This window comes from Cupressus sempervirens, chromosome 9, assembly GCF_028749045.1.
Source record: "Cupressus sempervirens isolate cs-2001-9-10 chromosome 9, ASM2874904v1, whole genome shotgun sequence".
Lineage (NCBI taxonomy): Eukaryota > Viridiplantae > Streptophyta > Pinopsida > Cupressales > Cupressaceae > Cupressus > Cupressus sempervirens.
This window is the reverse complement of record NC_143126.1, coordinates 646,159,999-646,184,647: the sequence shown is the minus strand read 5'-3', so window position 1 is coordinate 646,184,647 and position 24,649 is coordinate 646,159,999.

Sequence of the window (24,649 nt, the reverse complement as noted above, 5' to 3'; positions counted from 1 at the left end):
CTCTACAAGAGTTAAAGTGCATTTTATAGACTAATTTAAATTGTGTTTATATAATTGATCTGTCGCATCTGAATTATTAAAATTGTTTATAGTTTAATATATTGAACTTTATAAAGTTGTACATTTCAACTAATAATATTGACTTTATTGCCCATTTAATTAAGCACTGGTCTTTTATTCTCAATTCATAATCCATATGCTAGAAAATGTCTCATTTATTGTCTTTGAGGAATTAATATATTCATTTGTTGCATTAATCTATATTTATTCTTTATTTAAACATTATTTCAATCATTTACTTTTGTTCTCTATCCATAAATTGCAAGTTTAAAGTTTTCTTATAATTCTTGCCATTTGGAAAACTTTTATTGTATTTGTGTTCTAATTGATCTGCTTTAAGCATCTTGGATTTAAGTGTTTTGTCAAGGATCAAGTACACCTGCCTCGGTCTTACAAAGCCAGAAGCACAGGGGATTTAGATTGCATTGATCAATTCAGCCAAGTTGGCCTTAACCAATTGGATATCCCAGCATCGAGCAAGCAAGGCTCATAGGATTCCAATCTGCAATTTTGGGAACCAACAGGATCAATGTTTTTGAATAAGCAATGTGCTTTTGCATTGTATCCATGATAGGAAGGATCATGTTCTGGATGCCTATAAGTGTAGACCAAATCCTTGCTTCCTCTCTTAATAACTCTGCCTACATATCTAATAGGAATTTGATCCTCATCTGGTGTGCAGAGCTTGAACTGGGGTCAAGCTGCAACTTTTGAACATTGGCCTTCGAATCCTCATCAATCTTATTCAATTTTCCCTTTATTTCTTTTGTATACTTGGTAACATCACATAACTTAGCAAAAAGAGATGTTACATTTGTGAAAGAATTTTCAAGATTTGCCAAAATTGAAGAAAGTTCTACCTGATGAATAACTATCTGCTAAGCAATGTGCTCAAGCACTTTATTGTCAAACTTTTTCTATGTTTTCTCTATTAGCTTTTCGTGGCTACTGGAATCCTCATTGAGTTTATTTATTGCTTCTTATAATTGTAACAAAATACGTTGAGAAGAATCAACATCCACACCTATAACCTCTATCAAAATGTTTTTAACACTCTCTATAATTCAGAATTCTCTGTCTCTTTCTTCTCTAAGCTACTTCTGCTTAGCCTTCTTCTCAAGTAGTTGGCTGACTAATCTTATTTGCTCTATAGTAGCATTATCAAAATCTAACTTGAGAATTTTAATCTCCTTGTCTAGGTCAATATCTCCCTCAATTTCTTTTTCACTAATCAGAAGTTTTAGTTGTGTCTTTGGTTCAACTTCTGACATTAATTCTTTAGATTTTGAAATAGAAATAATGGTGGAAACAGTAGGGTTTGCAGTAAAAACTTGTATAGTGCCTATTGAAGGAATGCTTACTGGAGTATTAAAAGAATCCAAAATTGATGTACTTCCCAAAATTGAGGTATTAATAGGTGGAATACTGATATAAGTATTTGCAATAGGAGCACTTACTGGAGCATGCAAAACTGAAGTAGACAAAACTGAGGAATCCAAAACTGTAGAACTAAAAACTGCACTTATTGCTGATGACCCTGACTCGGGAGCTAAAGAAGAGGAAGGCTACAACTCGGTAGATGAAGTGGTAAACACTTCCATTAGAGATACCTTGAGCTGAGAGGGAGCGAAGAGTGATTGGACAAATGATGTATCTATTCTTCTAGTGCCTGCGCTCGTTCACATCTTTCTGGACATATTGTTGTTATCATTATCAGACTATGTTAGACTAGTTTTATGTTGATGGATTAGTAGCATTGTTTTGACACTATCAGACATTATGTTATGGCTTCAGTTGGTATATGATGAGATCATTTAGACTTTACATTTCATGTATGCATGATGATCATTACATTGCTTCCAATTATTGTCGATGATTAGTTAGATGGTTTATTATCTCATGTGTTTTATTATGGATACTTACCCCATACTTGCATGTGTATGGTGTGTGTGTTTTCTTATTGTATGGAGTTTCTGATATGGTTAAGGAAGGGAGTCGTAGTCACCTGCTAGTCAGGATTTACACGATGCACCACTTCCTACCATTGCCTGTTTAGCTTAGCATTATATATATTGTATGTACATGCATGGTTTTTATGCAGGTTGCAAGTACCGGGTATCGACTTCCCTGAATTGCCAGGATGAGTGTAACCTATTATATTATCTCAATGATAAGAGAAGGGAGATAAATTCTCAAGTCCAAATCCCAAACCCTTAAAACCATTGTCCTAGAGAGATAGGACAAGTATCTAGATATTTTACCCACCAAATGTGTCAGATGACATATTTCATGATTTTTAACCCTTTAAACTAATTTTGTGTGAATTGCTCTATGATGGGTTTTCATATTTTATCTTGGAGGTCTATGGTGAATTTTCTATTAATTAAGTCTTAATAAATAGATTTAATTAATAAATTAATTATTTGAGAAAATTAATATAAAATATCATGATCTTTGATATTTTGATTATAATTAATTAAATGAGGATTAATTGAGAATTAAATAAAAGAAAATTAGAAATTAAAAATTAATAATAATTATAAAACAATAATAAAGTAATAAATAAATAATAATAATAAAAGTTATAAAAATTAAAATGAAAGTTATAAAAATTTAAATAGAAGTTATATAAAAAGTAAATTAGAGTTATAAGCTTGCCTAGGAGTTAACGCACCTTTTCATTTCTCATATGTCAACAACGCGGGGGTTAGTGCATCAATTAAGCACATGGTGTCTACAACCTTATGACTCATCTAGAAGGTTGGAAAAGACACATGCTTAGTTGGTGACACCTTCTAGCTGTTTCTAGAGACATTCTAGGTGCTTCTTGAGAGCTCTTTATATTCAGGCATTCCTAGAAGCTTAGACATAGCATTTGGAGAGCATTTGGAGCATTGGAGGACTCGAGAATTTTGGAGAAAGGAGAAGCTTGCTCTGCAGGTTTTCTGAGGAAGAGCGAATTAGCATCAGAATCCAAGTAGATTCTTGTGATTTTACTTATGTTATTTTCGCATCTTGCATTCCCTGTCTTCTTCGTGTCTTCCATATGTTTTTTGAGGATTTTCCTATTTTAATTGTATGCATTCTCCATATGGGTTGCTAAAATTTATTTGAGAAAACTTTGTATGCATAGATCTGAAGAGAACACGGGGCTAGGGTTTAAATTGTAGCCAAATCCATTAGAAAACCATTGGGTAAATTTAGAGATCAAATAGCTTATAGGAAAATTTCTGAAAATTGGAATCTTTAAATAGATTGTGTATATGCTCATTGTAAAATATACGTGTTTATATTTTCATATCTGCATATATATATATATATATATATATATATATATATATATATATATATATATATATATATATATATATATATATATATGTAAGTTCTTTTAAAATGAATCTCCAAACATTTCTTTAAAAATTATATATGAAAAATCGTTATTTGAAACGTTTTTCAAAAAAAAAAAATATATATATATATATATATATATATATATATATATATATATATATATATATAAGTCTGAAATCGTTCATAGTAAACGATTTGTGAAAAATATATTCGTATGCGAAACGTATGCAAAATTATTGTTTTTAAAACCTTTGTTTTTAAGAAGGGCGGGGGTTATTATTCCACCCGACCCATTCTTTAGAGCTGCCGGCAGCAGGCCTGCGACAGGCAAGTTGCACGACCCTGCCATATATAAATGGCGGTGTGAGTATAAACTCACCTTTCTTTATAAATACATTCAACTTTGTTATAAGTCGATTAAACATAATTCGATTTTGTATTAAGAATTAAATATTAATTGTTATATACATTAGTAAACATTGTTATATGTTATTCATTATATATATATATATATATATATATATATATATATATATATATATATATATATATATATATATATATATATATATATATATATATATATACATATATATACATATATATATATACATATACATATACATATACATATACATATACATATACATATACATATATATATATATGTACATGTATATGTATATGTATATGTATATCTATATGTATATGTATATATATATATATGTAATAATAGTAAAATTTTAATATTCAAATTTATTTAGAGTTTTAAATAAATAATATGGGTTTTAATTAATCAAAATTACTTAATTAGAATTTAGTCTAATTAAGGTAAATTTAAAAGTTATAACATTTAAGTTATCAAATATTTTAGCCCTTCTCAATATTATAAATTGAGTTAGTGAAGAATGATAACTCAATACCAGAATAACGTATAACGTATATTCTTAAAAACATTTAGATAATTGAGTTCTAAGAGTTAGAGGGAAAAACTTTTATCTATCAACAATTACGTGGGCTAGGAAAAACATACAAAATGTTTCTCCATTCATTATCCAACTTGGAATGTAAACTAAGACCTCTACATTTAATTCAATGATGTAAATTTAGCAAAACCAAAACATGTGTTTGCATTGTGTTTTCTTTATGCTATTGTTTTGGGTTTTGGGTTGACTAGTGTTGACCAGTTATAGGACGTCTACCAAAGGCTTCGGGGTTATGTGATTGTGATGTCATGATGATGTTTTAATCTCGATCTTTATAAACCCAACCATGGTTATGTGATGGAATGCTCTATGTAATGTTTGTAATTGCTGATTGTTATAGTTGAGATTCTTATGTATGAGGCACTTGACTTAACCATTTTTGGTTCATCGATCAGTTATCCTTGGTTATTTTCTAGTCGCCATGATGGGACTGAAATGTTATTTTATGATGTCATGTTTTGACTCAACCATTTTGGAGTCTTCGATTAGTATGATTGAGATATATTTTGGTTATTGAGAACCAATGGATACTTTTGATTATCAGTGACGCTTCAGTTGCCAATAGAGAGCTGTTGCGGTCATGATTTTCTATGGATGCTTGCTCATGGAGATTTGATGCTTTTATGCATATCTGATGATTTTATTATGGATTATCTTTTTTTATTTTGAGATTTATGATTCCATGAGCTTAGGGTAGGTTATCTGCATGTAGTGTCGAGAAGTGGCTTGCAATGGGGGCCGGGGCCCTAAGAGGCTGCCAGGGTAACTCATTGTAAGTTGGTTAAAAAGTGAAAACATTCACACCTATTACTAACTAAATGAACCTAAAAAGATAATTGTTTTTTTCTCACCCATGCCTCGAGTGCTTGTACAGACTAGGATGGGAGTAGAGAGAACGCATGGTTGCAACCTTGCATTCCATAGTATGCCTCGTCAGTATGAGAGGATACTAGTGGCCGCATGAGGATCAGTATGGACCCGTGGAGTTTAGCTAACTGCCAGGGTAACTTGTACATGATATATGCGATGATACTTTCCCGCTTGCATAGTAGGTTCCTACATGTCTTTGTGTGCCTCTGGGATTAGATGTCGGTTTTATGATTGGAACCTTTGAGTTAGTATACTTTTAGGATTCCTGGACTTATAGAGATTTATGCTATGTGTTTTTGGATAGCCTGTTTGGGACTTGAGATTATCTCCTCAGCACGGTGGGAGTGGACTACTTAGGTTCCACGCGGTCGGGTGGTAGTGTTTTTCCACTCTTATCATTTGAGATCCGTTTGAGACATCATGGCTGATGTGTCCTTCATGATGGTGGATATGTATCCTTTCATTGATGATTAGCATATGTTAGATGATGTTATCTTATGCTTATATTTTCATGTTAGATTACTTTCTGCATATGATGTAGTATGATTTAGGAGTGACATTCCTACTATGTTAATACTGATGATCTCTTCGGTTATTTGGAATGTTATGCATGGAGGAATGGCTAGGACACACGATGGTCTAATGATGCTATTTATAGTTGGGAGGAACTGTGCACTTAGTTTATTATGTTGATCTCTTATGTTGATGTATCATGGGTGACATGTGATTGTATTTACTTGTTGGATCATGGATTAGAATAGGATGATGAACCTTATTTCACATATGTATATTCTTTAAAGCCTCTCATACCCTGTGACATGTACAGTGGATGATTGAGAATTTAGAAATGTAATGTATAAACATTGGACTTATCATTTCATGTGGATTGTTGTATTATATGGATTCGATAATGTTAGTTGATTTAGATGTAATTCAACATTAAGGGATCCTTAAAGAATGTAACCTATTATGTTTACTTTTAGATGGTTATTGCTATTGCTTCCGTATTTATGTATTAGTTGTAAATGATACTACTTTCATGTAAAAAAAAAATGCTACCAAACTTAGTGGAATTTTAGGTTAATTCTTTGGATCCCTTGGTGGGGCATTACAGTTGCGGTGATAATCACACTTGCTAAAGCTGTCTCCATGCTTGATGGTGATGTAGTTATTACTGGAGAGTGAGGAAGGGAGGCTATGATAGCTGTTGCTATCCTAATTGGATCACTTTCTTCTTTTTCTTCTTCTTCTTCTTACCTATCTTCCTCTTCAGCTTCTTCCTCTTTCTCTTCTTCACTATTCTTCATCAGATCTTGATATTCTTCAGCATCAATGGTGACACAAGGAGTGTTGTCTTCTACAATATCTTCATCCTTGTCACTATCGTTGTCATCATCTTTGATTTCTACTGGATTCTCACTTGGTTTGTGCAGATGATAAACATTTTTCCACATAGATGTAGCATCCTTGACTACATGCTCAATATATTTTACCAAAATTAAACAAGTATGAAATCCGATGGTCATCTTATCTTTATTTTTCTTCATGGCTTCCTTTACCTTAGCATTAGTAAGGCTCAGTAACAATTGTTTCAAATATTGTTCATATATATCCTTTGTTATTTGCATGGTTGATTACCATCTTGGCTTTAACCTTACTAATAGCTCATTAGAAATTTGAGGTGCAATTTGATCAGGGGAATATTTCCATTTTCCCATCTTTGTCAACACCAACTCCTCAATCTGCATTTGTTCTGGTTTCATATTTTAATGCTTTGAAATTTGTAATACCAACACCTTCTTCCAATTACTTGAATCTTGCCTGGAAGGTGAGAGGGGGCTTACTAAACACAACTTCACTGCCTCCTTTCTTCTTGGATCTTTTGGTGAATATAGATATGGAGGGCTTGGGTGGCTTGGTGATAATCACCTTGCCTTTCTTTTTTATAGGGTCTTCTTCCTTTTCTAATTTTTCTTTTTTCTCAGATTCTTCTTCATCTTCACCTTTTCCCTCGGTAATCATAAGAGGGACATTTGTTGTTTTCAGTTTTGATATCATCCTCTTACTTTTATTCATTGCCTGTGGAAGCTTGATTTTGAGTTCTATTATGGCTTTAGCTTCATCATAGGTTCCAAAGGGAGGTTTCTTTGGATCTACAGGTTCATTAACTAGGGCTTCAATTATTTCTTTTGTCTCATCAATATTAACCTCGTAAGGAAGAGGTTTCACCCATACTATTATAGGTCTTACTACCTGGATGTATACTCTATCACAATCAACCATAAAACATACATCATCCTTATAATCTTCAACCAATTTCTGTGGAATCTAGAACCTGTTATTCATCTTTTCCTTGAAAGCTTCAAAATAATTATCCATGATGCTATCAAAATTTTCACCCATTTCAACAATAAACTCATTTATCTGATACAAAACTGGTGTATCCTTTTTCCATACCACTGTGCCTTTAGAAGGGAAAACCTTTTGAACATAAAAGAACAAACATGTTAACAGAGAACCAAATTTGCATGGGTTATTCTTTGAGGTTCTAATGCTTTCCATGTTCTTATTCAGTCGCTTCAACATTAAGTCTACTAGGTCATATTCCAAATTTTTCTTAACAACCTTGTAAGCTAGGTCCACAACCTCACATGACACACTATTGAGTCAACTAGAGTTGTAAATCTTTTAAGCAATGATATGAATGCCAAATTTGAGTTCCACATTAGATACATTTCTAATTTTCAATCCTTTGTCATCCCACTCGGCTAGGGTTTTCTTCTGAAGCTCATCCTGACCTAGGGTTTTCGCGACTTTAACCTTGTTAAGCATAAAGAGTCCAGTAATATGATGAATCATTTTCTTCGTAATCAAAATTGGCTGCTCTAACTATAATTGACCATTATGGACTCGACTTAAGATATACCTTATGTTAGAGTAATTATTTGCTTCCATTTATTAATTAAATCACTTTGATTTAATTAAATAAGTTGCCTATTACTCTAGTTTGCTTAAGCTATCTTGTAGGTGCATATAATTAATATTTTATTACTTATATTGTGCAACCCTAGCTTTTTTAGGCTTTAGGTTACCCTTTTTGGGTTTCAATCTCCTTTATAAGGATTGATCTCTTTGTAAATTATTGAATCCGTTGAATAATAGTTTTCTTCTTCGTTTGAGTTTTTCAGATCAAACCCTTGCCTCTTCTTGTCTTTTTCTTCTCTGTGATAGGTTTTCTGCATGTAGGTTTTCTTGGGCTTTGTGGATTTGTTATGCGCTTTTGCTCAAATCCTACATGGTATCAGAGCTAGATCTATTGTAGCTTGTTTGGTGTTTGAAGAAAAAGGGAGAACAAGGGTTTGGTGGATCAGATTTTGTTTTTTTTCAAGATTGTTTTGAGAAAATAGGAGGTCACCAATTTTCAGAGCAATTTGAGGCCAAACGGACATCGTAGATGGATTCAGAAGGCGTCAAAACCCTCCTTTTAATATAAAATTTGTTTGATTTGGATAACATTGATCCGAGAGGCAAAAAAAATTTGTCATGCAGGGTCGTATGGCCTCTGCAAGCACTCTGAGGCACTGAATTTTTTTTAAAAAACTCAAATTTGTTTTTTTGCATGGTTTTTAGCCATAACGGTTAGAAAACCGCGGCGAAACCACTAGCGATTATCGTTGGCGGTTCGCAGTGGCTCCGTCGGCGGCCCCCGTCGCGGTCTTGACGCAACTCTACCTGAAGTGGCCCTCCACCAACCCACCACCCCAGCCGCCGCTCCGCTGGTGGTGCGGCGGTGGTTGATTTTTTTTTAATTAAAAAAAAAAAAATTTCATGCATTTTCAAAGAGCCAATCAGTTTTTCTTCCGTAACTTGAGCATACAAATGTATTTTTTCGATCTGAAAAATGCACTAGAAAGCTAGTTCTGAGACAAAGATATTTAGGTGTTTTTGAGTTTTGATATAGTTTGGTTGCCTATTTTGGTAGTCAAAGTCAGACGTTCTATTTTACACTCCGGGAGGTGGATCTTGAGCATCCAATCTTCAATTTTGGACTTCTTTATATCACTGAAAAGCTCTTTTTGTTCTCTTTTTAGTGATGTTGGTTGTTGTTCTAGATTCTACTCCATGCACATTGTATTCATCCTTCTGCATTTTTGCATGCTGGTGGATATCTTTGCTATTTCAGGTCTGAGGATCGATTTTGTTGCTTGAGATGCTTCATTTTGGACTGTACTTTCTATTGTATCAGTATTATGCTTTTTTGATCATTGTTGATATTCATTGTAAGCATCTTTATGCACGCGCACTAAGATAAAGTGCCACTTCTTACGTTTTAGGATCCTTTTCATCATTGTGATTTTTTGTACTCACACTATTTTATAAAGTGCCATGGGGTGGATAGTTGATTGTCGTTTAGGTCCTCTTCCTTTGTCAAGTGAGTGTCCCTTCCAAGACATTAGCCCCATGATGTGTCAATGACACATGTCTTTATAGGTGCCTGTGCCTCACTCTTGATGTGTTTGGTTCCTGTGTTGTAGGAGATTTTTGGCCCATCTTTTCAATTATCTGTCACCTCACCCCATCTACATTAAGGGGGGGTTATATTGTTGGTTCTAATGCTTCCTTGGTTTGATGATTTGTTAGTGTGAGCTATGTATTTAGTACTTGATCCTACATACTAGGTGATTACAATGGCTGGCTACCTATGCATTTCGGTGAGATGGATCATCTACCATATAGACATGCTCGGTTTGTGCCTTCTATTTCCATGGAGGTTCTTCAAATCAGCACCTTTTGACTGAGCTTTGCAACTTTTCATGCTTGAGTGGTTCTCTTCATGATCTCTCTTTGTTCCTTATTTTGGAACATTCTTTGCTATCTCTTTTTGGAATAGGGTTTTTCCCATGTGGTTTTCTTTATTTTTTCAATTTATAGAGATTTCCTTGTATTGGGTACCTAATTAGGCCTTGTTGACGGGACCCATCTCTTTGCTTTCATAGCTGTGCTAGGTTAGCTTACCTCTGGAGATTTGCTTAAGGGGAGGTGTTAGAGTAATTATTTGTTTGCACTTATTAATTAAATCACTTTGATTTAATTAAATAAGTTGCCTATTACTCTAGTTTGCTTAAGCTATCTCATAGATGCATATAATTAATATTTTATTAATTATAATGTGCAACCCTAGCTTTTTTAGGCTTTAGGTTACCCTTTTTGGGTTTTGATCTCCTTTATAAGGATTGATCTCTTTGTAAATTATTGAATCCGTTGAATAATATTTTTCTTCTTCGTCTAAGTTTTTCAGATCAAACCCTTGCCTCTTCTTGTCTTTTTCTTCTCCGTGGATAAGTTTTCTACATGCAGGTTTTCTTGGGCTTCATGGATTTGTTATGCGCTTTTGCTCAAATCCTACACCTAATCCATTTAATCAGAAAGCTTCGTGGCAGGTGATGAATATGGGTTAAGCATTTCTCCTCTAGGTGTTTATGCTCGGGCTTAAGATTTCCATCCACATATAGTTCACCTAAGGCACTATCCATTTCTAGGGTTCCTATCTCATGTACAAGACATTTGAAATGAGTTTGAATATCATTGATAAGGAGTACCTTTGGTGGAATTTGTGACTAAGCTCCATTTGGGTCGAGGGTTTCTGCAATTGCTGGTACCAATTTAAAAATTGGAGCTTTCCATTCAACGCCTTACACCAACATTTCAGATCCTTTCTTCACCTTGCTACTGTTGCTGGATGCCATGATCACTCGGTAAACTGATAAAATTCTTTTAAAAACTTCGTTGCTAATTATGCTCAAGATTGCTTGAATGTTTTGCAAATTGCTCTACTCTGAATATACTAAATTCACAGTGGAAATTAAGTTGAATTCTTGCATTTTGATTAAAAAAAATTCTCATTAATGCTCGGTACGATGAGAGCCATAATGACATAGTGTGTGATAGCCTATCATCCACTATCTGCACAGATTGCTCAATAGAAGCTTGTAACTCGACAACCAAACAAAACTTTGTTACTCCCGACCTTGCTTGGTATGACCTAACCTTGCTCGGTGATTATTGATACTAAACTTTTATGATCCATCTAGAATACTGATTTAGATCTTTTGCTTCCTTCCAATTGGAATTGTTTAAGATGTGACCTTAAAAACACAATTCCAGTTCTTCCTTAAGAACTCAATTGGAAATGGTGAAGTCACCCACTTCTTGAGTGTGACATGACCATCATCATTTGAACTAGCTTACTCGGTAGATTTAGGAATCACTATTGTCTCATCTACTTAATATTAGGAAGTAGATGAGACAACAGTGGATTCCTAAATCTATATGACCAAGTTCAGTACATGTGTAACATCTTATTGTAGTATCCTTTCTTCTCAAGTGATGCCTAACATAGTTTATTCCAATGTGTCCATATTCTCCACAGCAATGAAATCTACACCAAGTATTGTAGTTCCAACCAAATATTGCCTTTACAAACTGTTCAACTGGATCGAATGGTTTAGATCTGAATTCAGATGCCTTATAACCTTGTTTCTTGCATTTGTGACATTTGCCTTCAAATTTTAGTTTGTCTTTGCATTCATTAGCTTTATGACCATGCTGACTACAATTGTAGCATTTTTCATTGAATTTTTCCTTCCCATTACTCCAACATTTGTTTGATGTATGACCTATCTTACCACAGTAATTGCAAGTAGGTCTTTGATTCCTTTGAGCACCTTGTTTGGAGGATTCACCTTTTTCTTTGTATCCAAGTCCTACTTTGCCCTTTTGTCTATAAAGATTCTGCTCATTTTGCTAATTCAATTGATCCATGTCTGTTTGGGATTTCATTATTTTTTCATTGAATTGCTTTTTAGTGTTTAAATCATTCCTTAACCTTTCATTTTTAGATCTTAGACTCATGATTTCCTCATTTGCATTGGAGAGCTGATTAATAAGACTTTCTTGCTGAAGGGATTGATTTTGAGTTTCATTGTTCCTTGCCTCCAAGTCTTCTTTTGCCTTATTTCTTTGTTTTGAGATTTCACACAATCTTATTGACTAGATTTCTTGTTCTCTTTTCAATTTCCTTACTTCTTCTTGTAGGGAGCCATTCTTTTGTAGGAGTTCTTTGATTGCACCATTTGCTTCATCTGAATTGTTTGAGGGGAAAAAGTCTTCAATTTTCTCTTCAACATACTGGTGGTCATTTATCTATTTTGCAAGTTCCTTCTTTTTAGGGATTGGGAAAGATGCTCTTTTGCTTCCTTGAGTTGAGCTATGGCCATTTCCAAATCTATCTTTTCATTGTCAATAGCTTTGTCAAGTCTGAATATCTCCATTGTCCTTGATCTTTGCTCAAGCTATCAAACTTTATCCTGAGAATCACAAAGCTCTAATACCAATTGTTGAAAATAAACAAGACTAGCTAGGTTACTAAGAGGGGAGGGGTGAATCAATAACCTCAAAACTTTTGACAAATTCAACACTTAAATAACTTAATCCAATTATCATCAATAGATCTAATCTATTGCATGCATGAGAAACTGAAAGCACAAAACACTTTGAACACAATATTTGGTGATCCATAAACCTTCCAAATAGAAAGTAAAATTGGAGTGGGGATGATACTCACAAAACTTCAATACTACAGTATAAAGTTGGCATGTTAAGGCTTACAATGATCACTTCTGATGATCTGCCCTATTAGGAGCAATTAGGACTGTTAGGTCCACCTTGTTAGAGGTTTTACAAACATAAAATGAAGTATGCACTCGGTAAACAGACTTAAGAAAAGATTGTTAAGTTTACCTTGTTAAAGGATTTGAAGTTGATTCACCTATTGGGATGAAACAATAGATGTGACTTACAACTAAATTGTTGATTAAGATCCTTGAAATGTTGATCACCTCTTTGTGATAGATGAAACTTGGCTGCTCTTGATTTGACCTTCACATTGCATGCTTATCATCACATTCGCATTCTCATGCATCAAAAACATTAGAACTTCTTGCTTGGGTATGATACGATACATTACATATATACCAACCCAATTCTCATAATTTCAAGGTCAACCAAAACAAAAGTTAACGCCAATATTACTAAGTCGGCCCAAATGTAGAAACTCGAGTTCTAAAAGCTAACTTGGTGAATTTATGATACTTGGCATCCACTACATTACTCGACATCATCATGCACTTGGTAGAGGTAGAGGCTCGGTCCATACTAATCACTCAACGTAGTTTCAAACTCGGTATACACTTGAGACTCAGTAGATACTATGTCACCTTGTAGAAACTGAATTCCATGTTTACCATGCCCGCACTTGATAAACACTACTCATCCCATCACTCGGTTAACACTAGCTTCACATCACGAGAACTGATGACTTGGTAGACACTGCGAAGCTCAGTGACCACTGGATTGCTCGGTAAGAACTATTGGACTTCACTTTGCCTGTATTCACTTGGTAACCACTGGAATGCTCGACAAATACTGGAAATTGAACGAAGAGCTTGGTAACCATACATAATTTGAATAAGTGTTGTCACTAATAACAAACATGACTTAATGCCAACAAAGAGTACTATATCAAATGCATGTTGATGTGTCTTCTTTAGAGAATTATTATAATATGATATTGATTAGTTATATATTAAACCAGATGTACTACACATAAAGTACTTATGAATGTTGGAACCTAATATACTAATTGAGCTAAATTTAAGATCTATTTCTTTTCAGACTATGTTCATAACGAAACAAAGACTCATTTGAACAGTCCCGCATATACATCTTGTAATGACTCAAAATCCATAACAAATCTTACATTGAGACAAGAGCAAGAAAACTTATAAACATAACCTTTATATATATATATATATATATATATATATATATATATATATATATATATATATCATGATATTACAAGAGTTTGAAAGTATAAATCAGAGCTAGAGGCTAATAGACAAACCAACTTCTGAGAAACTTCCAAACTAAGGAACTAACATATACAGTTTAACAAAAACACCCCTATATGAACATATGACTATTCAAAACAAACTAAACAAACCTAAACCACACTTATCCCTAAACATTAATAGAATTCAACATATACATGTACCATGCTACCAGTAACATAACAAAATTAGAGAAAACACTGAAAAAATAGAGAAACTTGTCTGAGACCCAGCTTGCCCTATTGCTTCCAAAAGACCATGATAACTTCAACAATGTCATTAGGGTGTTCCATCAAAAAATGAGGAAGAAATTCTGGGGAGAACTTAACCCTACTGGATAGTTCAATGTGGGGGTACAGAATTCCAAGGCATCCAAAATATCCAACTCTACCTTAGGATGGATATAAGCATTGAATAATCCAACATAGTTACAGAGCCATTCCCTACCAGGATCCACCACTACCCCTCTCCATTAGAGGAGGAAATGCAAACTAGATTCCATTTTAGGCCATACCTTATTAAAGGTAGGAGGATCCCAAATTACCAACGCCAATCTTCTCGGAACAATAGCCAATTCAAAGTTCCTAGGAGGGTGGTCCATATAATCTTCAGGAAGGGGTTCCATAAGCCTCTCGTCTAAACTCATTATCACTTCTTCCAGCCCTCCACACCAGATGGTATCAAAGATGTTAAGGTAAAGTCTCACCATGTCCCACTTGTCAATTCTAGCTCGAGCCATACATCCAATTAAGGTTCCTATGATATCATTGTTAGTCCTCCATGAGATATCATACTTGAAAAAACCTTCACCTAAAGCCATACTTATTGCAATTCTTGTCATCCCATTTACTAGTCTGAGCACCCTGTTCCACCTCTCTGGCTTAATATTGCCACCAAAAGCCATGGTACTGATCTCTAAAGTATGAAAAACACTAACAAAAGTATCCATGGCAGAGGAAGGGAAAAAATGAAGAGATAGGTCCTAGTCTGCATATAAAGGTGAAAGAAATAACCCAAGAAAGCACTAGAAGGTCTAAGACATGCCTACATCAACTGCATCATAGTTTCGACATCATCTTGAGCTTGTCATAATGTGAAGGGCAAGGAATCATAATTAGAGGACAGAAAAACATTAAGAGAACATATACAAACATAAAGCCAAATCTAGCCATCCAATAGCTATAGTATACTACTTAAGTATCATCCACTATATCTCCCTAGTACTATAGGTCCCTAGAAAAATATCATGCCTAAATTGCTAAATGATAGTGACTAGAATAGGCAACTATATCTGAGTCTATTAATTTGCGTGAAACCTATATTCCATGATAGTATATAATATCTAGATACAACTATTAAGATATATTAAGAATATATTTTAGAATATCCTTCATCCGTATTACAATATAACTCATGTAATTTAGGGTACTTAAACAACTTAGGTAATTTATACTATCTAGTTAAAAAAAAATCAAACCAATACAATTGTTCGTAGAGATAGCTTAACCAAATACACAATTAAGTAAACTATAACTTTATAATAGGTGAACGGTTATTTAATAACACAAAATTCCCACCATCAGCTCCCTTGTTAGCTAGTTGATCTACCTCCTAGTTTCCTTCCCGAAAGATATAACAAATTTGAATATCTTTAAACTAGTCTAGTATGTTAAGAACTTCTTCCAATTTCGAGTTAAGAACCCAATTAGGCATAGCCCTTTTCCTAATAGCATTAAGAACAATTTGAGAATCACCTTCATTGGTGATATTGCTTGAATCTAATTTAAGACAAAGTTGAAGGCCTTCTACCAATGCTTCAAGCTCTACCAAATTATTGGTAGTGGGATCAATAGATTTTGCTTTTTTAGCAATCCATTCACCTGTTTCGTTAGTGATAATGCAGCCAATACCTGCTACACTTGGATTGCCTCTAGCTACCTTGTCGAAGTTAAGCTTTGACCATCCTACTAGAGGAGGGGACCATTTACAATTATCCCTAGCCTCTTTGTTGTTCTTGAGATACATGAGCGGATGATTAATCAAGTTTGTCCATTTCTTTCTAATATACCCATCCCAGTTTGAAAATGTTCTTTCTTCTTTCATGGATTTCCTAAGATGAGCATTAATTGCCTTGACTATACTTGCTTCTATTTTTTAATAATTTATTTTGCCTACATACCTTGGTCACAGAATATCCTTCTATTTCTCTCTTTCCAATCTTTGAACGCGAGGATGGATGGATTGATGTTCCATAATTTGTTGTATACGCTTTTACAGAGATTTGTAGGCCAGCTTTTGAGAAGATCAGTAAAAGAAACAAGAAGAGGAGAATACCGACCTAATATATGTCTGAGCCAGTCCTAATAGATTTGGGAGAAGGGACACCTAAATAAGATTTAGTGTCCTTGCTATGTTGTTTACAAAGCACACATCTAGAAGGACCTACAAAACCTAGTTTACAAAATCTCTCGATTGTCAAGATCCTGTTTTGAAAAGCTAGCCACAAAAAGAAACTTGCCTTAGGCAGGCAGGAAGGGTCCCAACAAAGATTTAGGGGAATTTCCATTTCATCCCATCTTTGGGATTGAATAAGAGCTTCATATCCGTTCTTCACATTATACTTGCCATTATTTGACATTGCCCAAATAATTTGATCATTCCTTTCAAGTTGCTTAACTTTCCTTTGCTATATAATTTGTTCGTATGCTCTTTTTTTCAGCTAGATCTGTATCTATTTCCTTTAGCAATTTCCAAACCCACCCGAGGTAGCCATTTGTATAAGTCTTTGTTTTGCAATTGCTAACCTTAATTCCCCAAAGGTGAATTAATTTCTCTTTGAGATCCCTAGGAATCTTACTGTTATCTATCAAGGGGTACCCATCCCAAGAATCTTCCAAAAATAAAGCTTCATCTCCCATCCCAACATCCCATGTCAGAAATTTGCTAATGATAGGCCTGCATTTTACCATAAAATTCCAGCTCTCCAACCCTTTAGGTCGGGTTTTCATCCTAAAAATCAAATAAAGATCTTCTACATTAAGATATTTGTTGCACATAATTTTTGCCCATTTGTTTTATCTTTCAGCAAAGAGACACCATACTAACTTGGCCCCTAATGCTTCATTTTGCTGGCATAAATTTTTAATACCTAAGCCTCTTGCTTCCTTTGGTTTACAAATATTATCCCATCTTATTAGAGCCAATTTTTTTTTGTATCCTTGCAATATTTTCAGAGGAAATCTTTGAGTTTTGCCTCTAACTTTTGATTAATAAACTTGGGGAGAGAGAGACAAGAAAGCGGGAAAGGTGGAATTGCATAAAGAACTAAACTAATCTTAACAATTTCCCCGGCTTTTGAAAGCCACTTGTCTGTCCACCCACCAATTCTAGTCTCCATTTTCTCCAAAATACTTTGCCAAGGCTTACAAGATTTAGAACCTTTTTATAACTCTATACCAAGATATTTGCAGGGAAATTTTCCTTTCTTATATCCCATTATCTGGTAGATTTGTTTTTCTATCTTTGGTTTGGTATTAATAATTTTTTTTTTTTCAGATTTTGCAGCATTCACTTTTTGACCTGATGTTGTCATATATTGATGGATGATAGTCTTGATATTCCACGCTTCATTAATAGTGCTTTTGTTAGGCATAATAGTATCATTTGCATATTGTTGGTGAGTAATGTTAGGTATATTGTTTGTGATAGTAATACCTTTCATCTCCCTGTTATTATAGGCCTTGGTGAGAGCTCTACCAAATGCTTCTACCATAATGAAACATAAAAATGGAGATAAGGGATCTCCCTGTCTAATACCTCTTGATGTCTCAAAGAAGCCCTCTGGGGTGCCATTAATGAGAACCAACATCTTTGTTGTAGAGATACATTTAAAAATGATATTGATCCATTCATTGGAGAATCCAAAAGCTTCCAAAGTTTTACATAGGAACCTCCAATCAACCATATCATATGCTTTTTGAATTTCTAGTTTTATGAACATACTAGCGCTATTATTACTATTGATTGAATGTAACATTTCTTGAATAATAAGAATTCCATCTAGGATTGATCTACCAAGAACAAAACCCATTTGTTTTTTAGATATAATTTTAGGGAGGATGACCTTTAACCTATTAGCTAAATTTTTCAATAAGATTTTATAAATAGTATTACATAGAGCTATAGGCCTAAAATACCCTGGATTTTCTGGGTTCTCTTTTTTAGGAATAAAAAAGAGGAAGGTATAGTTAATTTTAGATAATAATGAACCACCATTTCTTGATGCTTCAATTGCCTTCCAAAGATCAAAACCTATAATGTCCCAACATTTCTAGTAAAAGAAGGCTTGGAATCCATCTGGACCTAGGGACTTATTGGGATTCATATTAAAAACTACCAATTTGACTTCTTCCATAGAGATTGGTTTATTTAAAGCTTTATTATCTTCTATTGTGACTAATTTAGGAATGACTTCTAGCATTTTAGATTGAATTAACCTATTAGAACCTTCATTGTTATTTAAGGTTATTTGAAAATGACTCACAAAAATCTCCAAGATTTCTTCTTGATTTTTAGAGCTATTACTCAAATGATCTCTAATTTTGGTAATTTCTCTTTTGGCTCTATTTTGCAAGGTTAAATTGTGGAAGAATTTCATATTCTGGTCTCCCTATGCGAGCCATTTTCCTCTAGATTTTTGCCTCTAAAAAACTTCTTCTTTGGATAATATCATCTCTTATCTCGCGAATAATTCTTTCTCTAAAAGATAGCCATCATCATTCATACCCTTCTAAATAACTTATAGGTTTAATTCCTTTAAACTATCCTCAATTTCCAAATTTTCTTTGAAAATATTATTAAAATGTTCTTTATTCATTTGAGGATATTTTCTTTGAGCATTTTCATTTTTGAAACAAACATGAACATTTTGGAACCTTTGAAATTGCCTTGAGACTACCAGTCTTCAATACATTCTAAGAATTTTGGATCTAAGAACCACATTTTTTCGCATTTGAAAGGGTTTCGAATTGGTTTACGTGTGTTAGAGAATTCAACTCTAACTAGAAAATGATTAGATCCAACAATAGGGAGGATAGAAGAGTTAATGTTAACATTGAGATCCCCTAGATCTCTTTTAAGGAAGAACCTATCAAGTTTTTCTGCTATAAAAGCAAAACCCTTCCTTCTATTATTGCATGTAAAATTTCCATTGATAGACGAAATGTCAATAAGATTATGAAAATCACACCATTGTTTAAAATCTTTGGATACTTGAGAAATATGTTGGGAATCTCCATTTTTTTCGTTTAAATTTAGAATAGTATTGAAATCTCCTCATAATAAAATGTGATTATGTTTATAATTGTTAATGAATTCACTTATTTCATCCCAAATAAGTTTTTTTTCTGAGTTATATATTGGTCCATATATATTTACTAATTTAATTTGAAGGTTGGTTTTAATACTTTTGACTATGCTGCTAATCCAGTTGTTATTTGAATATATAATATCCAAGGATACTTTTTTTGGATTCCATATGATGCCTAAGCCTCCAGACATCCCATTAGATTCTTGAATACTTATATTCCAACTACCTAATTTCCTTCCTAGTTTTATTCCTTTTGTCTTTTTAAATTTGGTTTCTTGCAATAAAATAACTTCAGACTTGAATAGCTTTAGGGTTTGTTTTAATACGTGTTTTTTGCTAGGGGTGTTTAATCCTCTAGCATTCCACGTTGTGATCTTCATGTTTCCTTGGGAAGGAACTTCCCCTTTCCAACATTCAATAGTTGACTGATCTTTTGTTGCTCCTTTGCCTGACCATCTACTTCCTTGGGTTCTTTAAGGGATTTCCTTCCTCTTTTGGATTTTGTTTTATCAAGCTTTGGTGATTTAATTTCTTCCTGATTCATCTGAATCACCCAACTTATCAATATTCTTTTGCACAATTACAGAGATGTCTGATTGGGTTCCTTCTGTCCTTTCCTTATCTTCACTTTCTAGCTCCTGTAATATTTGTTCTTCTATGCTTAAATGGTTTGAAACATGGTCCTCCTTAGATGGTAGTGTATTAATCTCCTTTCCTTCGATGTCCTCTTCTTTTTTTGCCATTAATTTGACTTCAGCTATCCGTGTAGATTCCTTGCCTGAATCATCTTTTTATATTTTTAACAAGTCTCTTCTTAGATCTTTTGTGGTGTAATTATCTCCTCCTAACTTTAGGACCCTTTGGATCAAGTTCTCTTTATGAATATCATTGCTGTTATTTATATTCTCATAATTGAATACTTGTATTAATTCTTCTGTTAACGAGTCTAAGTTATCTGTTTCAGACTTGTTAGGGTTCATATTTTCCAGATCTTCATGCCAATTCAAAGCCCTATGTAGAAACTCCTGAAAATCTAAAGTGAGCTATCTTTCCACTTTGCTCTGTTCACTGATCTTATCCATGTGACTGCTTCCAGACTAAAGAGGAGAGTTAGACTTGGGTGGGGGGGTTTGCTAGAATTTAGATCGCTTGTTGATAGACTTTTTCTTTATGATATCAAGTTGTTTCTCTTCTTTCCTAATTTGATACTGTAGTAGACCAAAGTCTTCTTTTGTATTCTTAACCTCCTTATTACCTACCACTTCCTTTTGAAATAAGAGGAGGTTTTCTTGTTCTTCTATATTGATAGCCTCATTATCTAGTAGCTTCTTGGTATGTTGATTCTCTATATTTCCTACTAGGACTGCTTTTGCATTTGGACTTCTTATATTCTTGAGTTTCTTTAATTTTTTGGATAATCCTTGATTACCTTATTGTTAGTGTTAACTCCCTGTATCTGAATATTTGTCAAATCTTGGTTGCTAATAGTACTTTCCTTATTTTTACCTATTAGACTCTACTTACTGCTGGAATTCTACCATTTTGAGGGAGTTTTGTTTATGTTGCCTATTCCCCTATCTGTTGCCTTCCTATTTCCTTTGCTACTATCTGCTGATGCCAATTTTCTTTTTACAACCCTTTGATTATCTATTTTCTTGTCTATTAGTCTAGATTTAGAAGCTTTCTTTTGTGCCTCCTTTGCCTTTAATAGGTGATTTTGTCTATCCTCTGATGCTAGGTTTGCCAATGTGACATTCTCTTTCTTGATTGTCCCTTCTTTCTGAATGAATCCGCATCTTTTGATGAGATTGAGCTGCTTCTTTCTTGGTTGTAGAATACTTTTGAGATTCTTTAAGATTTCTTATATTAATCATCGAAAAATTCCTAATAAGGTCCATTGTATAATGTACTATTTTGAATGTAATTTTCCTATTGTCATCTAATCTTATGCATTATGAGATTTTACCTTCATATTTATAAAAATTTAATCTATAAATAGCTCTATCGGTGATTGTCTTAATCTGATTGGAATCTAAATTGTTAATCTTGCATTTGATCAACACTTTAATATTATTGCAAAAATGGAATGACAAATCTATTCATATCAAATCACCTAGAGATGAACCTGATTTCTTAATAATCTCCAAATGAAAAAGTTCTAGAGGAAGGGATTGAAAGACAAACTAGGTTATAATACAGAGATCTAAAGAACCTTCCTTATAATCCGGACTCCAATCGAAAAATTTAATAGCACAACCTTTAAAAGAACAATTAGAAACACAAAGAAAATATTTCTTAACATATTCATCCCTACAATGAATATATAGTAATCTATTTGAGTGGTGAGAGATACTTACCTGATTCAGGCAAAATTCCTGTAACCAGCTGGAGAGATTGAGTAATTAACATTTTGGGTCATTCCAGAATGCCAAAATGCCTAGCTTTTGGCAATCTCTCCATCGGTCTTCACTTTCCTGATTACTAATTATGAGAGTTTTATCATCGGAGATGGATGTGGATGAGACATGGGGAAACTTGTTAGATGGATCAAGAAAACCAGGAGACATAGTCGAGTTCCTACGATGGGGAGGAACATATGAATTGGGTAAACCACTTGGGATTGAAACTCCAATGCTCTCATACCTACTAGGTTGATCTTGATATAGATGATAGAGACTAAGATGGTCCTCCAAGAGAAACCCTTTCTGCTTATAATACCACTTATTCTTATTTGAACAAGCATATTTTGTAAGATTAAAGACTCTAATCTGGTGATCCAAGCTTGATGTGGAGAAAATGATGGGACGATCTTAGAGGATTCCCTATCGATCTGAGGAGCTAGGGTTAGCATCATAAACATGTTAAAGTTGTTCCGAAATTTACCATTTTCCTCGAAGCGGATTTGGCGCGGAGTTGTTTGAGATAATGGTTGCATGAGCTAATTTCCACCCTTCCCTACCTCAATGTTTGTGTCGTTTCTTTTTTAAAAAGAATTATTGTCTATTGGTTGAGCATGCCCCGATGGCTTCTTTTTATTTATATGCTCCTACTTATTTAAGGCATCAAAATTGTTTGAGACGGGCATCGAATATTCAATCTTAAGGTTAGATTTGCTGGGAGGAACAGAATCAGCAGGACGCTTAGTCCTATTTCACTCATTTGAACCATAAGGTTTCGATGAAACATTCTGCCCTAAGCCACTATCCAAAATTTACACTAGCCTTAGGGCTTTCTTTCTTCTTGATTTTCCATGCAAAATTGTTTAATCGATTTGCTTTTTTCGCATATTCGGCTTTGCTCGCCATATTCTCTTTTTAACATGGTAGTTGTTTCATCTTATGAATTTTTTTTCAAATTTGGAGCTTTTGAACATGGTAAGCAAGTCCATTTAAAAATTATGAATCTATAATTTCATAAGTAGTTAAATATATATTTATTAATATATTATGATTACTAAATACAAGTGACATTTAACATATTATGATTACTAAATAGAGGTAACAAATAAGAATTGTACTAGGGAACATATTAGCACATTATAATTACTAAATGCAAGTGACAAATAAGAATCGTACAAGAGAACATATTAGAATTCACAAAAAATACTACAAAAGTACTACTATTTATTGTTTAATAAAATTATCATTTAAAATACAACTCTTATACTCATAAATATACAACATCATAAACTATTTTAATAATATTTAGTAATCATTACATAGTCTAAAAATATTTGTGAACACTTAAAAATACATTTTAGCTGATAGGCTATTTATGGGAACTTGAAATTAAATTTTTGACGGAAAATTTGCAAGAGTTTGGTTGGAAAATTAAAAATCCTTCCCATTAATTATTTATCGGTCACTTTTTATCTCCCCCCACTTTTAACTCTTGTTTTGATATTTATTAGTTGTTATCTCCACTTTTAACTATTGTTTTTCTTTTTCTATTTATTAGTTGTGATCTACACATTAGTTCATGTTGTGGTCTATTCAGTTAACTTTTGATTTTTAAAATTGATTTAGATTTTAGTTTTAAAATTTTTAAAATTTATTTTTTATATTAGTTTAATTTTTTCTTTAAATATTATTTTTTAGTTTCTATAATTTATTTAGTCAATAAATATTTATTAGACATATCATTTTTTTTTGTATTTCTCTTATTAATTTTTCGTAATAGAAATTTTGATGAATTTTTTTGAATGATTATTTTTTTCGTATTTGATAAATTTAATTTAAATAAATAATATTTATTAATCTATTTAAAAGATTTTAGTAAATATTATGTTATTTAAATTAAAAATTATTAATAATATAATTTGTTCACATAAGATTATAATTTAAATATCTACTTTTAACTATTGTTTTTCTTTTCTTATTTATTTTTAAAATAATTACTTGTGATCTACACATTAGATTATGTTGTGATCTCTATTTATTAAACTTTTGATTTTTTAAATTGATTTAGCTTTTAGTTTTTAAATTACTTTAAATTATTATATTTTATATTAGCTTAGTTTTTTATTTAAATATATTTTTTAGTTTCTATAATTTATTTAGTCAATAGAATATTTGTTAGAGATGTCGCTATTTTTAATATATATATTTTTTATTTCTCTTATTAATTTTTCGTAATAATTTTTTTGATATTTTTTTTTTTAAATAATTTTTTTTTCATATTTGATAAATTTAATTTAATTGTAAAATATTGAAATTATTGAACACATTTCAAATTTCCTAAATATTGTAAATTTCATATCTATGTTTTAATCTTTAATTTTTTTATTTTTATTTTTTAAAAACTTATATTTACATTATTTAATGTTCATTCTACATTTTTCTTTTAAATCCCATTTTCTATCAGCGCAATATTCAAATTTTCTAAATATTCTAAATTTCATATCTATGTTTTAATCTTCAATTTTTTTATTTTTATTTTTTAAAAACTTATATTTACATTATTTAATGTTCATTCTACATTTTTCTCTTAAATCTCATCTTCTATCGGTGCACTCGTTGCATATACAAAAGCATACAACTGCTAGTTATAAATATTTATAA